The 22,891-nt window shown below is 37.7% G+C and overlaps 1 protein-coding gene across 2 annotated transcripts in view; it reads left to right on the plus strand.

Moving 5' to 3' along the window:
* Nucleotides 1-609: 609 nt before the first annotated feature.
* The window catches only part of MICU1 (mitochondrial calcium uptake 1), a 234,931-nt gene continuing 212,649 nt past the window's right edge, over nucleotides 610-22,891 (plus strand). Inside the window, exon 1 of one of the 2 annotated variants that reach the window (XM_026504432.4) lies at nucleotides 610-740. The gene's annotated coding sequence lies outside the window, so the exon portion shown is untranslated. Of the gene's footprint in view, nucleotides 1,068-22,891 lie in introns of both variants that reach the window. The other variant, XM_048218843.2, reaches the window with a different exon arrangement.

The following is a 22,891-nucleotide window of genomic DNA, read 5'->3' on the forward strand; positions in this document are numbered from 1 at the left end:
ACTCTTGAAGAGGAATTTTTTATTTGCAAGTCCTCTGGCATCAGAATCAAAATATTTTTATTCTATTTCTATGGCAGGAGAGACGATCCGTTTCCATCCCCAATACTGACAGCAACATCTTCGTTGAAAAACACATTATTAGTAGCTTGGGGGCTAAACTCTCCCACAGTGTTACTTTGCAAATAGAACAGCTGAAAAACCCACAGAGTAGAGGAAGTGGTGAGGTTTCTCAATTCAAAGAAGCTTCAAAGTCAGGAAATAGAGAAATTTTACTAGAAGCCTAAACCTAAATACAGTTCAAAAGGAACAATTCCCAACTCACTGTTGTCCAGTTTTCTTTTCACTGACTCCTTTACGCTTAGTCAATAAGTAAACGGGTACCGGCGACATGGCAGCAGGCACAAAAAGTTCAATTTAACACTTTTTTGTGTACACTCGTGTGTTGGGACGAGGAGAGCAGAGGGAAAGGCGGAGAGCTTCTGGCATTCTCCCGCTTTCCCGCCTTAACACTAAGGAGGCGGGGCCCGAGGCCGGGGCGGGGCCCGAGGCCGGGGCGGGGCGGGTTCTCCGTGCCCCTCCCACACGTATTTCGCCACTATCCCAACAGGCCCAGCGGCTAGGAGAGTCACGTGAGGGTGGGCGGTGGAAGTGGAGGTTTTTCTCCGCTGGTGTTTCGTCTCTATGATTGTCAGAGGCGCGCGGCTTTGACCCAAGAGCTTTGTCAGCTCTAGTGTGGACAGGTGAGTCCTGGGCTGCGAAGGGACAGCCATTTAGGGAAAACGAAAGGGTAGGCAGGGCGAAGAGGTTTAAGGGATATGACCTCCGGGGCCGGCCGTTTGTTGGCTCTGGGATCCGGCGACTTCTCAGGTCTGACGGTATAGCTCTTTCCTCATGCGCTCAGCTCAGGGGCCTGAGAGGAGTCCTTAGTCGTGTCTGCTTCCCGTCCTCCGCTTTCCTTCACCTCACCTCGTACCTTTTCGCTGTCCCAGAGATCTCCCAGTGCCCAACCGCAAGGTTCACTCGGGCGCCGTCGTCTCTCGCTTCTCGGGCAACCAGGAGACGCACAGGTAGATTTGACTGGTTCCGCTAGGGTTTGTGGATGTGGATGGAAGTGGGTGATGGAGTTTACACTTAGATCTCTGATGGGTAGAAATATTAATCATTAAATCGAAAAAAAGTAGAAAATCAGTGGGGACCCGAAGGAGCAAACCAAAGTGCGGCCTTCTTGGACTGTTCAGTTTTTATCTATTCCAGTGCCTTCCCGTTCTCATTCTTACTCAGGTTTCCCTCCGCGTCCCATCCTGGCCCACCATAAAATGTTTTGAGAATGAGCTGAGTGTTACTTTGTGTGAATGTTGAGAGAAGACTTTAGAATGGGCTGTTCATTAAGTTGCTGTCTCTGCAGTCTTACGGTTTCTTTTACTTCCTTTTCACATGCCTGAAGAGTATTGTAGGTATTTGTAAATATAAGGAGAATAACCATTTTGTGGCTAAGGGACTAGTTTTAATATCCCACCTGTCGTATCTGGAAAGACCCCCCCTTTTTTTTTTACTTTCATAAATGTTTTTATTTCAATTTTTAAGGTGGTTTGGATATACCTTTATGTTAAAGCATTCCTTGGGTCATATGTGCAAGTGATCTAGCAATAGAAGAAAGGAGTTTGCAGACAAAGTGAACCAGTTTGGGATTTGATAGACGTGGGAGAGTTAAGGTTTAGAGTTACGTTAAACCATATGGTTGATTAATAAAACGTCTGCATCTTGAGGCATAGGTATTGCCCAGGTGACGAACATGCTGTTTTTCTCGTGTGGGACAAGGTAATGAGCTTGTTGAATATCACCTTATCTTAAAAATTTTTAGAACCTGCCACTTTTTTGTAAGAAGAAACCTCTGGCCTCCAGCTGCTCTCTATAATCACCCTTGATAGGTGATTATCTCTTCCGTTTAAGAACATCACTCTCTTAAAGATAGAGAACAAACAGGGTTGCTGGAGGGAGGGTGGGGGATGGGCTAGATGGGTCATGGGTATTACAGAGGGCACTTGTTATGATGAGGACTGGGTGTTGTATGTAAGTGATGAATCACTGAATTCTACTCTTGAATTCAATGCTATACTATGTGTTAACTAACTAGAATTTAAATAAAAATTTGAGGGAAAAAACATCACTCTGGCCACCTAATTATGTCAAGAAAGTGTCATTGGCGCTTTCTAAGTATCCTTACTGAAGATAATAAAACACAGAGTAATAGTAACAAAAAGAGAAGATTTTGGAGTGTGTTCTGTGCTTGGGAAAAAAAGGGAAAGCTAACAAAAACTAACAAAAACAAGAGAACAAAAGCATGTATTGCTATCTTCCTTTATAATTTATAGACCATTTACTGTATTCAGTAGACCTTTTACATTCCCAGAGACTGACTTTCCTATATTTAAGAAGAAACAATGGTATGTAACTTCTCCCATAATGCAATATTATATAAAATAATTATAACTGAAAGATTTAACTGACCTTTCAGGTCTTATTTAGAATTACAGGATTAAAGTAATTGATAAGTGACCAAATTAGGTTTAATTTTTTTTTTTAAGTAGGCTCCCGTCCAGCGTGGAGCCCAGCTGGGGGCTTGAACTCATGACCCTGAGATCAAGACCTGAGCTGAGCTCAAGAGTCAGAAGCCTAACCGACTGAGCCACCTAGGTGCCCCCTAATTTGGTCACTTTTAATCTTTAGTTTTAGTAAGTAATTTTTATAGTGGCTGTAACACTTGCTGAATGTAACCAATTTTTTCCATATAGAATTGTTTAATGTATTCCTTTTAAAAAGAGAACCTTTTTTTTTAAGAGAGCCAATTAAAAAAAAAAAAGTTTTATTCACAATCCCTCCCCCCACTCAAAACAGAAATAGCTTGGTTCTGTGCCAAGTGAAAAAGTTGATTGCTTTAAAATAGATTTTCTCTATACTTTGAAAATTATGATAAAATTGTTAATGCTTTTAAGACATTAAATACTGATATCTGAACATATTTGAGAAGAAAACACAGGGGCAGTATTTTTAAATGTTTTGTATTTCCTATTATAAAAGTGTTTGTGCCTATTTTTGAAAAATGGAAACGTTATGGAAAATATAATATTGAAAGTCAAGATCCTAGTTTATCTTTTACCCTGCCAGCAGATAATCACTAGTTCCTTTTGCGTGTTTGGGAATCAGTATGGAAAAGTAGAGTCTCAAGTAAAACTCCCTGGGAGAGGTGGTACTAATAGCACCAGGCTTACATCCTACAACCTTAGAAACTCCAAAAGAGAAAGAACTTCCCTTTCTCTGTGATTCCAACAGACTACTGTATGGGAATTTTATTAACCCGACTTGTCTTATTGCCCATCCTAGAGGCACTCTGTATGGCCAGAGTGACGGGATGCTTTGTGTGGTTAGGATTGGATCTTGTTCTCACCATGGAGTGGGGTGTAGGGGCATATAGTTTTAAACCACCTGAATTAAGAGTAAGCAACACCAGGGTGCTTGGCTGGCTCAGTCGGTAAAGCATCCGCCTCTTGTTGTGGTCATGAGTTTGAGCCCATGTTGGGTGTAGATTTTATTTAATAAAAGTAGGCAACAAAAGTATGGTTCCTCTTTAGGAAAACTGAGGTGTCATTTCCTGAAGAGGAGAGAAAGGTTGCTGGACAGACAAAAACAACATATGTTCACTGAAATAATTTTACATGTATTTGTTTTTTTTTAATTTAGAGAACTTGCTTTCCTTTCCCAATATAAATTAATTGTATTTTACAGTTTATTTTTTTAAATGTCTATTTTTTTTAAATGTCCATTTTATTAACTAATGGAATTTGAAATTTAAACTCTTCAAGTAGCATATGTTTGTTACATGTTTAGTACATGTGGTCTGGAGTATTCAGCTTTTCTTTTTTTTTTTTTTTTAAAGATTTTATTTATTTATTTGACAGAGATAGAGACAGCCAGCGAGAGAGGGAACGCAAGCAGGGGGAGTGGGAGAGGAAGAGCGGCTCCCAGCAGAGGAGCCTGATGTGGGGCTCGATCCCATAACGCCGGGATCACGCCCTGATCACGCCCTGAGCCGAAGGCAGGTGCTTAACCGCTGTGCCACCCAGGCGCCCCAGGAGTATTCAGCTTTTCTAATCTCTCTCCCTACCTAGCCCCACCTGTCCCTTACTCATTCCTCCCCCTGGAATAGTAACCCTAACTGCCGTTAGGGAATGGGACGATGACCGCTGTGGCTGCTTCCTGCTGAAATGGGGCGGCGGGCTGTATGGCAGTTAGAATCTATCCAGGGGTTGGTCCTGGCGCTTGTGGTGTGGCTCCAGGGGGTCATGATGGGCAGCAAACAGTATATGCATCAGCACATGCAAAAGGATGAACATGAAATAAGTATTAGGCCCAAAATTGTGATCACATTCCTTAGATAAGATCCCCAATTACCAATTTTGTCAAATAGATCAGTGGATATCTTGATCTTATTTAATTGATCACACATGTCCCCTATTATCTGGGACATCTTGCAGGAGTTAACTGTAATGTTAAAACAATACATGTGAGGAAATTTCTCACACCCCAAATGGTGTAGCAATAGTAGACTGTCAATAGTGGCGCAGTTCGAGAAGTCCTACTCTGACTTTAATTCTTGGATGACTGCATTCAGTGCCTGGGTAGTATCATTTAGAGTCCTGGTGAGCAAGCATACTGTTTTGCTTATTTTATTTTGCAGTCCTAACATAAGTCCTGAAAGTCCTATAGTGAGCTTTGAGGCTGTTTTTACCAGGAGGGCTGTTGTATGCTTGGTTAAAGCCTTTGTTTGCAATCCTATTGTCAGTAGAGGGGCTTCTAGGATGAAAGACTATGAGGGATGAAACCATCAAGAAGCCCTTTTTGTTTGAGGTCCAGCCTTAACACTATCCTAATTACAAGGAATCACTGGCAAGTGGGAGAAGACTTGTCTCAGATAAGGGTATCCCCAAGTGCATCATCCAATCTAATCATAAAGAAAGTGGGGCCATCCATTATCTCCGTGGGGAATGCACTGGCTTTTAAAGAGCGATTTTGTCATCCCAGCCACATAGAATTGGTAGAGGTAATAGCTGAGTTACACAGTTGTTAGGGAATCTGTCCCATTTCCCAGTTGTTCAGGTAATCCTATGCCCATGGGGTCCTGTTATCTCCAGAGAATAACAAGCAAGGAGATTGTCTATACATGAGCTATTATGGCAATTTCTCTGAAGTTTACTACAAGTTGTCTAGCTTAAGCAAACAACATTCAAAGACAATCAGAACTAAAATTTAGCATCCACAAAGGTGTATTGTTGAAACATAATTTTTCTCTATAATAACCCTCATTTCCAGATACCCAAATAAGACTAATTTGAAAAACAAGTCCAGTTTTAACAAACAGCATAATTATTTACATAAGCTCAGCAAGAATGATTGATCACATAGATCTTTTAGAATCTGCTTTGCTGGAACTTTTATAAGGAATCTCTAGGTTGGACTAGCTTTTCTAACTTTAAGTATATTGTGTATTTAGCCCTTTTGTTAAAATCATTTATTGATAAATATTTTTGTTACTGTGGATAAACTTGATTAACAAATTTTAGTTTATAAATAGTAAATAAAAATGTTCCGAGTAATTTAAGTATATGTAGTCAATATGGTTGAATGCTTGATTCTTTTAATTATTTGTTTAAAAATCTGTTAGTATAGAAACCACTTCATTTTGAGCATTGTATGAAAAATAAACCACTATAATTGTCACAAATTGCGTCACTGGGTATTAACTTTAAAACTATAGTTAACAATCTCTGCTTTTGTATCTTTATGGATTATTCTGATGGTTCATTATATTTTAAGAGAAAATATAATTGAAGTAACATTGTTTACTCCACTATCTTGATTTTGTTTAAAGAAATGTTAGCAGTTCAATTCAGTGGAAATTTGAGCTTAATTGTTAACATTGGTGTCACAGACTAGTTTAGACAGATTCATATCCTAAAACCAATTCCGTCACTTCTTGATGTTGATCAAGTTATTTAATCTCTCAGAATTTGAGTTTATTCCATTTGCAAAATACAAATAATAATAATACTTAACCCAGGGGGTCTTGTGAAGAGTAACTTAATGTATGCCAAGTGCCTAGGATATAGTAGATTCTCAAAAATGTTATTGTTAATAATAACAAGAAATAGTGTCTAAAAAGGTTTTATCTGCCCAACTTCAGAATGTTTAGCCCCAGGAGTTTAAATGTATATATAGGTGTTAAGGAATTAATCAGGTTATTCTTTCTTCAATTTGTCTTTATTTTAGCAGGGTCGTGGGTGTTTTTTTTTTTCTTAAGTAGGCTCCATACCCAGCGTGGGGCCCAGTGTGGGGCTTGAACTCAAAACTCTGAGATCAAGACCTGAGTTGAGATTAAGAGTCAGACACTTAATCAACTAAGCCACAATTTTATCAGATTTTTATTTTTATTTTATTTTATTTTTTAAAGATTTTATTTATTTATTTGACAGAGATAGAGACAGCCAGCGAGAGAGGGAACACAAGCAGGGGGAGTGGGAGAGGAAGAAGCAGGCTCACAGCGGAGGAGCCTGATGTGGGGCTCAATCCCATAACGCCGGGATCACGCCCTGAGCCAAAGGCAGACGCTTAACCGCTGTGCCACCCAGGCGCCCCTATTTTTAATTCCATGTTGCACATATAGCAATAAACTAGAAAAGTTTGTTTAAACTACAGAATTATTGGTGGGTTGCCCAAGTATTTGAAGATTGCCTGGTCTAAGTATGATGGCTGTTAGCCTGGAGGAATTGAGAAATTTTTGCACAAATTCTCAGGGAAGTTTAATATTAAGTAAGTCTCACATTCCTTGACTACGCAAGGGGAGCTAGGGTTGAGCACCTTGGGTGTTCAGAGCAGAATTTATGGTGACTTGTAGTAGGCAGAAATAATAAAAATGGATTTGTTTTTATTTTAAAGGATAAGTTCAGGGTGATACTTCTGTGAGGTAATGCTTTAAGAACATGTTATGTTGGATACCTGCGGGTGGAAGAGTTTGGAATGTTACTTGAAAAACCAAAAAAGGCAACTGTGAAATTGAATAACTGTGAAAAGTGATTGACATTATATATACTTAATGATCTGGCATTGGGAAGTTGGTAATTGCCATATTGGGAGGAGAGGTGTTTTGGCCCTATTTATGAGAAAATAAATAGCTAGAAATGGATTAATCTTTTTTCCCCCAAACTAGTAGAATAACCAGTTTTTTTGCAAATTGTAAACATTTCCTCGCCTATAATAAGTTCAAGGTGGGTTTTACTGACGATGAGAAAATTGAAGCTTTAGTGTAATCTCGGAGAAATATATTCCCATAATTCATGTCAGGTATACAAAGAATATTTACATTTCTCTTCAAAGTGATTTAATGTTGGTCATTTAAAACTTAAAGTACCTATCCTAATCCCTCCTTGTTCAGAGTTGGACAGTTACTTGGTATCTATTATAAGCGCTACTTACAATTTTGCTTTTGCTTTTTAAAGTTTGTTCATTGAGTAATGGAATTAAATCTGCCTGCCATTTTTTTTCCTTTTTTAAAAAAAATAAACATCAGTACTTTGTTTACTGTCCTGTTAGGATTAAGTGAGCATTCTATAACATGACACAGAGCATTAGAATTTAGCTTTAATATAGATCTTCCTTGACTTATAATGGGGATATGTTTGATAAAGCCATTGTAAGTTGAAAATACCACAAGTGAAAAATGCATTTAATACACCTTGCCTACTGAACATTATAGCTTAGCCTAGCCTACCTTAAACATGCTCGGAACACTTACTTTAGCCTACGTTGGGCAAAATCATCTAACACAAACCCTGTTTTATAATGAAGTGTTGAATATCTCATGTAACTTATTGAATGCTGAAAGTGAAAAACAGAACGGTTGTAAATGTGTTGGTTGTTCATCCTCATGATTGCATGGCTGACTGGGAGCTGTGGCTTGCTGCCACTGCCCAGCATCAGGAGAAGTCATTGTACCATGTATCATTAGCCTGGGAAAAGGTCAAAATTCAAAATTAGAAGTACGATTTCTACTGAATGTGTATCACTTTCGCACCATCGTCATGTTGAAAAATCCTAAGTCACACCATCGTAATTTGTGGACCATCGGTATATCTTTCTAGTTTAGCTCTTATGACTCTACCATGCCTTCCCTCATGTTCTAGTCATAGTGAACTGCTTTTGCTCCCCCCAGCAAGCCATGTCTTGTGTGTGTGGTTGTTGTGGTTGTTGTTGTGGTTGTTGTTGTTTTTGCCTTTGCATAGGCTGTTATTGTGTTTGGAATGCCTCACCACCATCTTTCAACTGGTGAGCCGCTGTTCATCTTTACATTAGATTGAGTTGTTCTTCAATTTGTAAAACTTACCCCTACTCTCAAGTGGTTATTTTTTTTGGTGGTTCCCATAATAATTATTTTTACCTTTTAAAAATATTCTTATTTCGTGGGACAGTTGCATGTATTTTCTATGAGATGGAGTGATTCTTGATGCCAGAAACAAGTCTTATATATCAAAATATCCTGAACATGCAACAGAGTGCCTGTAGTCTATACAAGTTCAGAACATGTTTGGGGAATATATGAGTAAGATATTTCATCTGCTTTAAAAATTGAAATAGATATAATCCAATAGATTAAGTCTGCCCACTGTAACCTGTATCAATCTGATGCATTTAGAAAACTTACTTGAACACATCTGGTCAGTTCCATCCGCACATTCTACTACACATCAATAAACGTGTTTTTTTTTTTTTTAAAGATTTTATTTATTCATTCGACAGAGATAGAGACAGCCAGCGAGAGAGGGAACACAAGCAGGGGGAGTGGGAGAGGAAGAAGCAGGCTCATAGCGGAGGAGCCTGATGTGGGGCTCGATCCCGTAACGCCGGGATCACGCCCTGAGCCGAAGGCAGACGCTTAACCGCTCTGCCACCCAGGCGCCCCAATAAACGTGTTTTATCTGTCTAATATATACCAAGGCACTGGAGGGGGAGAGAGAGAGAGAAGAAAAACATTCCATTCATTAAGGAGCTCACAGTCTAGTGGTAGAGGCAGACAGATGAATTGTTAATTACAACTTAGTTTTATGCTAATTGAGATTCAAATTAAAAACTCAGTTTATCAGTTTCAGTAGACACATTTCAGGTGCTCAGTAGCCACATGTGGCTAGTGCTTATTGTATTGAACAGTAGATATAAAACATTTCTATCATTGCAACACATTCTATTTGACAGAGCCATTGTAGAACATTATACGCTTGAAGCTACATTCTGTAGTTTCAGAGGATAGTCAATATTCATTTCAGTCATATTTTTTGTTCAAATTAAACTTGCTTTTAGATTTGAAAGTTGTATTTTTAAAAAAATTATCAAGTGGATTTTGTTATAATACACTTCAAATAAAGCAGCATTGCTCATTTTTTCAGGTCTTTGATCTGTGATAACATTTAAATTTTAAGTAGTTTCAGAATTTGATTTTTAACTTCAACGTGTTAAGATCTGACTTTCTATCCTAATAATTTCTGAGATGGCAGTGAATCATTATAATGGTTAAGAACATTGGCTTTGGGATCAGAGAAACTTTCCTCTGTCATCTTTTGGCTGTGACCTAAGGCAGATTTCTCAAAAGCATTGAGCTGTGGTGTCCTCAGTGAAATAGGAGTAATAATAATACTTGCTGCAAAGGTTATAGAGGATTAAATAAGGTAACAGATATTAGGCATTTAGCATAGCACCCCTCACAGAGTAGTGTTCGTTAAATGCTAGCATTAAAGAAAGTTTTGAACAACCAGATGTTTAAAAGAAAACAACTTTTTGAGGAAGTTGGAGAAATTGAAATAGAGACTGGGTATTAGAACATACCAAAGAATTAAAGTGAAATTTGTTAACTGTAAGAGTGACATGATTGTGTGGAAAGAAAACTCCGTATTTTTGGAGATATACTAAAATACATAGCAGTGAAATGATAGAATGTCTGAGAGTTGCTTAAAAGTAATTCACAAAGACATAAGAATAAAGGGACAGAAAAATTGGTTTTAATATCCATTTCTGGTGAAGAAGAAATAACAGGTACCATATTTACCCTCTTGCCTGAAACAGTTTAAAAGGCAGACAAGGTGTACAAAACAGTAGTTTCCTAGATTTTGGACATTGTACAGCAAAGGAAAGTGATCCCTGATAGATGGGAAACAAATGAGGTGAACTCTGACTGCTCTGGTTTGCTGCCTGGAAAGTTTCCCACCTGTAGAGCAGGGAGGGGTATCCCGTACAGAGAGCACGGTGGTCTCCTTGAATTGAGACACTTTGGGGAGGTCAAGGCAGGAGAAGTTGCAGGGCAGAATACTACAGATGAGAAAGCTAAAAGGGGTCTCCCCCTCAAGTATTCATTTGAGAACTGATCAGTGCACACATGTGAGGAAACTACTTAAGCTAGGAATAGAACCACCAGAAAAGAATAGAGAACAGTACTCAAGAGTTTTTGCAGAGGCAGAAATAGTGTTTTTTCCTACCAGCCAGAGTGGAAATTGTCCTAATAGGTCATCATGTGGACTACTCAGGAGGACTTTGTCTTAGTAATGGGATAAAATTAGGTGCTCCAGCCCAACCTGGAAAGCTTAAAAGCAAGACCTGAGTCAGACTGTTTCCAGGAAACTTAATCATGTCCAAGAACTAAGCTCAAGAATAGATATAGGAATACAAAAATATCCAATACGCACCAAGGTAGAATTCACGGTGTCTGGCATGTAATCAGAAGTACTAGGCATGCAAAGGAGCAGGAAAATATGACTGACCTGTATGATGGCAAGGAAAAAGTCAGTCAAAACCAAAATAAGTGACAGGTGATATAATTAGTAGAGAAGATATTAAAACAGTTTTTATAATTATACTTCATATGCTTAAGAAACTAGAAGAAATATTGACTTTTTTTTCTTTTTGGATAGAGAATGTGTACAAGCAGGGGGTGGGGGGGAGGGGCAGAGGGAGAGGGAAAGAATCTCAAGCAGGTTCCACGCTCAGCACAGGGCCTTACTTGGGGCTTGATCACAGGACCCTTATTAGATCATAACCTGAGTTGAAATTAAGAATCAGACACTTAACCAACTGAGCCACCCAGGTGTCCCCAGAAAGATTGAATATGTTAAATAGAAACATGTAAGATAAGAAAAAGACCAAAATGTGGGGGAGGTTGTGCTTGTGCATGTGCAGGGATAGGGGGTATATGGGAACTTCTTGTACCTTCCACTCAATTTTGCTGTGAACTTAAAACTGCTCTAAAAAATAAATTTTATTGGGGTGCTTGGGTGGCTCATTCAATTAAGCGTCTGCCTTCGGCTTGGGTCATGATCCCAGGGTCCTGGGGTCAAGTCCTGCATCTCTCCTCCTGCTCATACTTTTGTCTCTCAAATAAATAAAATCTTTTAAATAAAGAAATTTTATTAATTAAAAAGAAAAAGAAAAAGACCAAAATGGAACTTTCGGAGATGGAAACTATAATGTCTGAGATGAAAAATACACTAGATGGAATTAATGGCAGATTAGACATTGGGGGAGAAAATTTATGCCAAATCTCATAAAATACACAAAATAATCTATGAAGAGTTCTTGCTAAAGGTACTTAATTTGACTTTGATCGTGCTTTTATTTTTTTTTAAAGATTTATTTATTTTTGAGAGAGACAAGGAGCAAGTGAGTGGAGGAGCAGAGGGAGAGGGAGAGAGAGAATCTCCAGCTGACTCTCCCCTGAGTACAGAGCTTGACATGAGGCTCGATCTCATGACCCTGAGATCATGACCTGAGCTGAAAGCAAGAACAGACACTTAACTGACTGAACTACCTAGGTGCCCCTCTAATCATGCATTTAGATGTAACTTGAATATATAGGAAATAAAGGGACTGGAGAAACATTTAAACCATACTAGGAAGAAGCAACTAGATAAATCCAGAATTTGAGAAATGATGCAATATAGTTTCCCTGTTCTCTGAAAATTAGAATTGTGTTGTGATTACATGACATGGTGGATATACTTAATTGAATTGTGTACTAAAAAGTAGATAAAATGGTAAGTTTTATGTGTATTTTACTACAGTTTTAAAAAATGTACCATTTTAATCATTTTTAAGTGTACTGTTGGGAGGCATTAAGTATATCTGCATTGTTGTGCAACAGTCACCACCAATCATTTCCAGACCTTTTTCTTCTTCCCAAACAGAACACTATACCCAGGAGATGGTAACTCTCCTTTTATTCCTCCCCCAATCACTGGCCTCATCACTCTACTTTCCATTTCTATGAATTTCACTACTATAGGTTCCTCATATAAATGGACTCTTAACAGTATTTGTCTTTTTGTGACTGGCTTATTTCACTTAACATAATGTCTTTAAGATTGATCCATTTTGTAGGATGTATCAGAATTTCCTCCCTTTCTTAAAAAATTGTTTTCATTGTGGTAGAATACTCAACAATATAAAATTAACCATCTTAACCATTTTAAGTGTACAATATTCAGTGGTATTAAGTACATTCAGATTCTTGTGATACCATCACCAACATCCATCTCCAGAACTTGCAAACATATTATAATACATCTATTAAGTAGTAATTCTATATTACCACTTCCCCCCAGCCCCCGATACCCGTGATTCTGCTTTCTGCCTCTGTGATTTTTGACTAAGTACCTCATATAAGTGGAATCATACAGTTTGTTTATTTTGTTGAAACTTACTTTTTTTAAATTAGCATAATGTTCTCAGGATTCATCCATGTTATATCGTTTGTCAGAATTTCCTACCGTTTAGTTACTGAATAATATTCCATTGTGTGTTTAAACCATATTTTGTTTATCTGTTCATTTGTTGAAGGGCACTTGGGTGTCTTCCACTTTTTGGTTATTGTGAATAATGCTGCAGTGAGTATGGGTGTACAAATACCTGTTCAAAGTCTCTGCTTTCAATTCCTTTGGATATATTCTCCAAAGGAGAATTGCTGCATCATATGGTAATTCTATGTTTAATTTTTTGAGGAACTGCTGTACTGTTTTCCATAGCAGCTGCGCTGTTTTACATTCCCATCAGTGGTGTACAAAAATTACAATTTCTCTAATATGTTTTTTCTGTTCATTTCCCTGATTAGAATAGCAAGGTTTATGGTTAGAGTCTTACTTTGCATTTTAATTAAGTGCTTGCATTACAAAGAAGGTATTTAGGAAGATATGTCTTAGTGAAATTTATGTTACATAATACGGTTTTTATTTGAATTATCACCATCAGCAGCATCCTGTTATTAACTTCCAAAGAAATATTTTTTCATAATTTATTGTGTTAGACACTGTGCTCAACTTTATACAAGCATTTTCTCATGTAATCCTCCTCATAGTCATTTGCAGTGAGTATTATTATCCCTGTTTTATGGAAGCATAAAGTTGCCAAGTCAGGAATCAAACACAGATCTTACTGACTTCAAAATTAATGGCCAGTAAGAGGTCAAGTTAGTAAGTTCAAGTGTCTAAAATTAATGAATTAGCTAGATTACCTTGACACAACTTTCTGATCCTCGGCTTATAAAAACAAAAGAGAACAAAACAAAATACACAACAACAATACAAACTTATCTACATGTTCAGTAAAGCTTTAATTTACGATCTAATTTTGTGTTAATTAAATCCTAAAGTTGAAAATAACATCTTCAAGTAAGCAAGGGAAAATCTAAAAGGAAGGAAGGAAAGAAAGAAAGAAGGAAAGAAAGAAGGAAAGAAGGTAGTACCTGGGGAAATAGAATTTGGAGTAAAGGTAAAGGCAGGACAATATGCAGTGAAATATCTGATATTGCTGTCAGCCTAGCAGGTTCATTTCTAGAGAGAACATAAATACAGACAGATTGTTGTAAAGGAGTATCTATAAAGATGTCTGTCATGAAGACTAAAAAAAATTCCACTGAAATTGTTATTTATGTAGAAAGAGACTTCCCTTGGCGGAAATATATATTATTCTTACATATTGGTCCATAGCACTGATCAATTCTTTGCTGTTGAACGGGACTCTGAGTAACATATCATGGGCCCACAGTTGAGTTCTGACATGGAATTACTGTTCATTTTAATCCTGGTGCCCCATGTTCCATATCTGAAAATCAAATATAGTGCAAATGAGAGAATATTCATTGGAGCACTTATAAAATACAGAGTTCTCTGCAAATGCAAGGTGACATGGTTATTAAATATTAATTCCTTTGTTCTGTCTTCACATATCATTTCTTTTTTTTTTTTTTAAGATTTTATTTATTTATTTATTTGACAGAGATAGAGACAGCCAGTGAGAGAGGGAACACAAGCAGGGGGAGTGGGAGAGGAAGAAGCAGGCCCATAGCATAGGAGCCTGATGTGGGGCTCGATCCCATAACGCCGGGATCACGCCCTGAGCCGAAGGCAGACGCTTAACCGCTGTGCCACCCAGGCGCCCCTTCACATATCATTTCTATATCACAGTAGGATTTAGAGCTTTTAATTTAAATAGGGAAGCCTGTAAAATATCCTAACTGTTCTGTGGTGCTTGTAATGCACTATTGTTGATCAGAGTTTTATATTTTCCTTATTAAAAAAAAATTTGCTCTTACAGCAGTCAGTCTCACACTTTTGTAGAGTTAGGCTTAGTCAACTGGTACTTTTATGATACATTCCGATGTTAAAGCTTTATGGACAAAGCAAACAGACTTAACAATGAATGAATTAGCTAATCAGCAAATTACAAATGTGGACATGGTTTCAATAGACCATTTAGTTTTATGCTGTTGTATGATCAGATTAACTCAACCTAATAACAGCTTTTTGAATGTTTGAGTGTCATTCAAAGAATTTTATATATATTACATATAAATATAGCATATATGAAGACTACATGAAACATATATGTATACTTTAAAGAATAATTGTAAAAGTGAATCATGTACGTAACCATCACCCAAGCCAAAAAAAGAACATTCTCATCACCTGAGAAGTCCCCCATCTGCCTTTCCCTAATCATAGCTCTCTTCAGGAGACAATAACCACCCACAATTTTGGTGATAATCATGGTTATGTGTGTCACTAAACACCTTATTAGTTTTGCCATTTTGGGGGCCATATCTATATGATTTCATATAGATGAAATGTAACTATATATATTCTTCATGATTTGCTTCTTCACTCAACATTATATTTGTGAGACCATTTGTTACTTGTAAAGCATTTTTGGAGGGATGCAAACTTTCCTAAAATTAATTTTGTGATTCTCTATTTTCTCTTTTTTCTTGTAAGTTTGTTTATCTTTTAGTAATCTCTATATCCATTATGTGGCTCTAACACATGACACCCCAGATCAAAAGTTGTAAGCTCTTTCGACTGAGCCAGCCAGGTGTCCCTCAATTTTTTTTTCTTTTTTAGAAACTATTAATAGGGGCGCCTGGGTGGCACAGCGGTTAGGCGTCTGCCTTCGGCTCAGGGCGTGATCCCGGCGTTATGGGATCAAGCCCCACATCACGCTCTTCTGCTGTGAGCCTGCTTCCTCTCCCACTCCCCCTGCTTGTGTTCCCTTTCTCGCTGGCTGTCTCTATCTCTGTCAAATAAATAAAATCTTAAAAAAAAAAAACTATTAATAAAGTTTGGTTGTTAGTCCTTTGATGGTTATATGAGTAGCAACTGTTTTGTCCCTCTCTGGACTTTGAAGTGTTTTTTGATGTTGTCTTTTATATTGTTTTTATGGTAACTTTTATGATGCATTGTGTGTTGTTTTTATGGTTGCTTTTAATATACCTTATCAGTCTTTTAAATTTATTTTTTTCGATTGTGTAAGTTTTTTTCCTACTGTGATGTCATAGAGATGTTCTCTTCTATCATCAGCTAGAAACTTTACATTTTTCCTTATATACTGAATGTTTAATCCACTTAGAACTGATATTTGTGTATTGTGAATCCATTTAATTCTTTCCCTATGCATACTCAATCTTCCTTGTCCTGCTGATTTGGTATCCCACCTCTGTCATGGTTGAAGTATCTATTTATGTGGATATGTCCTATTTTTACTGTTGTTCTATTTGTACCTCTGTGGTAATATCACATTGTCTTAGATACTAAGATTTGTAACTAGGCTTAATGTTAGAGTGGGTTCTCCTACCTTGAAGTTTTTTGTTTTTTGTTTCTTCCTAAGCATGTCTTAGTTTTTCTTGGTTGGCCACTTTTGTCCTTCTGTATTCATTTTAGATTCAGTTTGTCAAGGTCCAGTAAAATCCCATTGAGATTTTCATTGGGGTTGCATTGACAGTGTAGTTTAGTTTGGGGAGAATTGCCATCTTTACAAAATTTTGTTTTTCAGTTTAATAACATGATTTATTTAGGTCTCCTTTAAGGAGGTCTTTCAGTGAAGTCTGCTAATTTTCTCTATCGGTTCTGGCACATCTTTTATTAGACTTATTCCTAGGTCCTTTATATTTTTGCTTTTTCTTCTATTTTAATTTAATTTTATTTTTAAAAAATTATTTTATAAAAGCAGCTATATTGAGATTCATTGAAGTATAGTTTACTTACAAATAAAATTTACCCTTTTTTTTTGTACACTCAAAGTTTCAGTAAACACAGTCATGTATTCACCACAATAATCAAGATATAGGGCAGTTCCTTTCACCCCCCGAAATTGTCTTATGGTCCTCTGTAGCCAACATCTTCCCCTAACTTCCAACCCTGGCAACCTGGTTTGTTTCCTGTTGTTAGGGTTTGGCTTTTTTACAGTGTCATACAAATAGTATAATACAGTATATAACTTGGCTTTTAAGACTGGTTTAAGGGGCACCTGGGTGACAAAGTCAGTTGGGCATCCAACTCTTGGTTTAGACTCAGGTCGTGATCTCAGGATCCTGGGATGGAGCCCTGCCTCCGAGTCAGTGCTCAGCAAGGAGTCTGCTTATCCCTCTCCCTTTGCACCTCCCCCCAGCTCTCTCTCTCTCTTCCCCTCTCTCAAAAATAAATAAAAAATAAAATCTTTAAAACTGCTTTAAAATTATCATATAGTAAAATTAAGTTTTAAATTTTAAATTTAAATTATGAATTTTAATAATATAGATTCATTTTACTACCACCTCAATAGGATACAGAAGAGTTCTCAACCCCCTCATACCCTCCTCCACTTCTTGTTTCTTGGCAATTTACTGACAAGTTCTCTGTCGATAGTTTTTTCTTTTTAAGAATGTATGTATATACGTGGAATCATACAGTATGTTATCTTTGAGACTGGCTTCTTCCAATATAATGCCTTTGAGATTCCTCCAACTTGTTGCATGTATCAAGAGTTCATTCCTTTTTAATTGCGGTTGTATTCCGTTGTATTGTTAAGCTACAGTTTGTTTATCCATTCAGCTGATGAAAGATATTCTAGATTTTGGCAATTAAAATAAGTGTAAACATTCAAATACAGGTTTTATGTGAGCACAAGTTTTCATTTCTCTAGGGCAAATACACAGGGTCATATGTTGGGTCATATGATAAATGTATGTTAAATGTTATGAGAAAATCTCAAACTGTTTTCCAGAATGGAGGTACCATTTTGCATTTCCACCAGCAATGTATGAAAGTTTCACTTGTTTTGCATTCCTGGTGCATGTAATATTGTTAGTAATTTTTCTTTTAACCAAATAGGTATGTAATGGTATCTCATTGTGGTCTTAATTTGCATTTTGCTAATGGCTAATGATGTTGAATACCTTTTTATGTGCCATTTATTTAGGAATAGAGCTGCTAAGAACATTAATTTACAGTTTTTTGTGTATGAACATGTTTCATTTCTCTGGTGATTACCTAAATGCAGCTAGAATTTTTCATACATTGCTAGAGATCAAGTTTGAGGTAGTGCTAGAGTATACAATCTCTAGAAACCATAGACACGACACAGGAGAGTTTACTCCCACTTGCAGGCTCTTCTCAATAGATCTCACCCAGAAGCTTACCTATGATGTTAGGGAAAGGGCAGGAGACAAAGTGCTTCCCAATGATTCAGCCCATAGTAGAAGAAAAACAAAAAGATCTTTTTAGATGTAAATAACTAAAGCCTTAAGCCATTGGGGAAAGATAGCAAACTCTGTCACCTCAGGTGAAAATCCATTAAATCTAGAGGAGCAGAAAAGAAAAATCCTCAACCCCTGAGGGAGGGGCAGAAAACTGTTGGAAGCCCAGATTATCGGAAGTCTGTATCTGAGGAGAGAAAACCCCACGCACAAGACCTGGAGACATGTCTGTCCTGGAAATTGTGGCTATCCCAGGACAACAGAGAACCCATCACCAGGCTAACTCACACCAACTAACAAGCACTCAGGAAAAATGACATACTTTATCTACAAGGGAACAAAGATAAAAATTACAGCAAACTTCTCAGAAATGACAAAAGCCAGTTTCTGTTGCTCTTCCTTCATTCCTGAATTGCCAAGTTTCCTTCCAGTATTTGTTTTTTCCCATCTGAAGAACTTTTTGTAGTTTTTTAGAGCAAGTGTGCAGGCAGAGAATTCTCCTAGAATATCATGTTTTGACACTACAGAGCTTATTTAAATCCTATAAAGAATGTTGGGTGCCTTTTTTTTTTTTTTTTTTTTTTTTTTTGCCTTAACAGGCAGTTGGCCTAGTTAGAGTTAGGCTGCAAATTCTGACCCACCTTTTATGGGTTGTAGTTCCAATGTCAGTTCAGGTTTCATAACTTTGCAGTACTATCCAGACCTTTCCCTTCTGTGTACCACACAGTGGCCAGTGGTGGTGGTCTGCCCCCTATTTTAGTTCACATATCCTTTGTTTTGCTGCTGATGGTGGGATCCATACCTGTGCACCTTGGATATGAGCTCAGGTTATCACACTGAACCTTATGGTTTCACTTTATTGAACTTTCCTTCTCTGTGATATTCCCAATATTTTTCTGCTCAAAATTGAGGACCCCTTTTTTGACTTAATCCTGAAATTTTCCTTTCCCTCCTCTGTCACATATTTTGACTATATCAGCCTCTTAGATCTAGTGACTGGAGGATGAAAAAATAAGTAAAAGTGATCCCTCAGTGCTCTTGGAGAAGAGTTCCTCTGGTCAGAGAGAATTTTTCCCTTTTTTCTGATTTTAGAAGTCTTCCTAACTGCTAGTTATTCTGCACTGCTTTAGGTGTGCTTTGTTTCTGGTGTGGGAGAAAATGAGAAAAGGCACACACACACAAATCCAGAGGATTTCTCCCACTCTGTCTTACTCAGAGAAGCCCTTTCCCCACTCATCAAATGAGAAATAAATGGCCCTTTTTGGAGATCTGCCTGCATCCAGTGCACACATCTGGTGTCAGGCAAACTTTGAATTTTGATATGGAGAGATCAGAGGAAAAAATTGGGAAACTCACTGCCATTTCAGTGCTACCTTGAGTTCTGTTTCATTTTCCATTCTGCCTGCTAACGTACTATTTTTCAGAGTCCTCAGATTATTATTTCATCCACGGCTTATAGTTGCATTCAGTGGGAGACAGGAAGGAATGTGCTGACTTCATCTTAACCCAAACCAGAATCTCTATCTATAGTCAAGTTCTAAATACTTTTTATTATGAGATATTTTAAACATGACCTGAGCTGAAGACAGCCACTTAACCAGCTGAGCCACCCAGGCACCCCTGTCTCTTGACTTTTAATTGCAAAACCCAGCTGTCATTTCATTCCATTCTATATGGTCAATTTCTATAATTTTTATGTGTATTTGAAAGGAATGTATAATATGCAGTTGTTAGTGTTCCATGTATGGCTATTCAGTTGTTGATCATATTGATAAAAATATTTTATATCCCGGGGCGCCTGGGTGGCTCAGTCGTTAGGCGTCTGCCTTGGGCTCAGGGCGTGATTCTGGCGTTCTGGGATCGAGCCCTGCATTGGGCTCCTCTGCTGGGAGCCTGCTTCTTCCTCTCCCACTTCCCCTGCTTGTGTTCCCTCTCTCGCTGGCTGGCGGTCTCTCTCTCAAATGAATAAATAAAATCTTTAAAAAAAAAATATTTTATATCCCTACTGGTTTAAAAAAATGTTTTTACTGGTAAATTTTTTTCTTATTCTGCACAATATTTTCTTGAACTTTAAACTCTGTAAAGTAATAATCTATAGGTGTGTTATTTAAGTCTAATATATTTGTGTTCCAGGGCGCTAAAGATAGTTATCTTTTTTTGTGTGGCCTTGAACTCTTTGTTCAAGTAATTCTTTTAAGCTGGTATGGAAATTAATATTTAAGAGTTTAGAGCCACATATGATAAACATTGTGGTGTATTGTTGTCTTGCCAGTAGGTTGAGTTCTAGCTTAAAAATCTTAAAAGCTTGAAGAATGCATTTTCACTTTTGACAATAGCCATCCTGATAGGTGTGACATGGTATCTCATTGTAGTTTTGATTTTCCTTTCCCTAACAACGTTGAACATTTTTAAATGCCATTTGTATCTCTAATTGGAGAAACACCTATTCAAGTGCTTTGCCCATCTTTAAATTGGTTTGCTCTTTTTTTTTGTTGAGTTATAGGAGTTCTTGATATATTCTGGATATATGATTTGCAAATATTTTCTCCCTTTCTGTCAGTCGTCTTTTCATTCTCTTGATACTATTCTTTGATGCACAAAAGTTTTTTTTTATTTTGATGAAGTTGATTTATTTTTTCTTTTGTTGCTAGTGCTTTTGGTGTTCAATTCAAGAAGTCATTGCCAAATCCAATGTCATAATGATTTTCTTCTGTGTTTTCTTCTAAGAGTTTTTGAGTTTATTTTTTTTTGAGTTTTTTTTAGTTTAGCTGTTATATTTATCTCTGTGGTCAATTTTGAGTTAATTTTTGTATATGGTGTAAAGTAAGAGTCCAACATCATTCTTTTGCATCTGGACATACAGTTTTCCCAGCACTGTTGAAAAGAAATCCTTTCTATGTTGAATGGATTTGGACCCTTGCTGAAAATCAATTGACCATATATGTGGTTTATTTCTAGGTGCTCTACTTTATTCCACTGGACTATGTATCTGTGTTTATGCCAGTTCCACAGTGTTTTTCTTGCTGTTGCTTTGTATTAAGGTTTTTTTTTGTTGTTTTTTTTTTTTAATTTTATTTCAAAGAGAGAGAACATGAGCGGGTCGGTGGGGGGGGGGGGCGGGCAGAAGGAGAAGCAGATCCCCTGCTGAGCAGGGAACCTGACATGGGGCTCCATCCCCGGACCCTGAGATCATGACCTGAGCAGGAGGCAGGCAGTAAACTGCTCAACCAGTTGAGCCACTCAGGTGCCCCTGTATTAAGTTTTGAAATCAGAAAATGGGAATCTTGCAACTTTCTACTTTCTCAAGATTTTTTTTTTTTTTTTTTTTTTTTTTGGCTATTTGGGGTCCCTTGAAATTTCATATGAATTTTTTAAGAAAAAATTTTTTAAAGAGCCATTTTAGATTCACAGCAAGATTGAAGGTACAGAGATCGTCCATATACCCTCTGCCCTCATATGAGCATGGCCTCCCCCGTTTTCAACTTACCCCCCCCAAGAGTGGTACATTTATTACAGTTGATAAACCTACTGCTACATCAAAATTGACCAAAGTCCATAGTTTACGTTATGGTTCACTCTTGATGTTGTACAATGTATAGATTTGGACAAATACATAATGACAGGTGTCCATCATTATGGTATCATACAGAATAGAATCACCTCCTAAAAATCCTCTGCACTTTGCCTATTTATTCTTCCTCCCATCCCAACCTTTGGCAACCTGTGATCTTTCCTTTGTCCCCATAGTTTTGCCTCTCCCAGAATGCCGTATAGTGGAAATCAACAGCATGTAGCCTTTTCAGATTATTGTCTTCTTTCACTTAATAACATGCTTTTAAGATTCCTCCATGTCTTTTCATGAACTGATAGCTCATTTCTTTTTAGTGCTGAATAATATTCCATTGTCTAGATGTACCACATTTTATCAGTCCATTCACCTACAGAAGGACATTTTGGTTACTTCCAGGTTTTGACAGTTACGAATAAAGCTGCTATAAACATCTTTGTGCAAGTTTTTGTGTGGACTTAAGTTTTCAGCTCCTTTGAATAAATTCCAAGGAGTGCAGTGCTGGATCATATGGTAAGAGTGTGTTTGCTTTTGTGAGAAACTACCAGACTGTCTTCCAAAGTTACTGTACAGTAGGCGTGCTGACAACACTGACTCCATCCTTGGCCCTCCATTTTGTTCTTCCTTCTGGTGCACAGATGGTGCTACTGTAGATAACTAGTAGAGAGCCTCTCTGGCACACGTGTGGCACCACTTTAGATAACTAGTAGGGATCTTCTGGCACACAGATGGCGCCACTTTAGATAACTACCCTATGACCTCACCAGCATGTCCCTTGCTCCATAAAAGCTGGGAATTAAGGTCCAGATAGGGGTGGAAGATAGGGGCAGGGAATAGTGGTAAAGAATACCTGCTTACTGGGGCACCTGGGTGGCTCAGTCAGTTAAGCATCTGCCCTGGGCTTGTGTCATGGTCCCAGGGTTCTGGGATCGAGGCCCGCATCAGGCTGGGAGCCTGCTTCTCCTTGTCCCTGCCACTCCCCTTGCTTGTGTTCTCCCTCTCTCTCTCTGTCAAATAAATAAAATCTTTAAAAAATAAAAATAAAAAAGAATACTTGCATACTTCCTGGATTGTCTGTCCCCTGATCCTCCCTGTCATGTAAGTTACCCTGAGTAAAACTCTTTGTAAGCAGTATGTAGTGACTTGCTTCGTTTTTCCATATTGAAGTGTCTTCTCAGTCTGGAGGATACATTACTGACCCTCCTCCATCTTCAGACATTCACCTTTATGCA

Source organism: Ursus arctos, unplaced genomic scaffold, assembly GCF_023065955.2.
Source record: "Ursus arctos isolate Adak ecotype North America unplaced genomic scaffold, UrsArc2.0 scaffold_7, whole genome shotgun sequence".
Taxonomy (NCBI): domain Eukaryota; kingdom Metazoa; phylum Chordata; class Mammalia; order Carnivora; family Ursidae; genus Ursus; species Ursus arctos.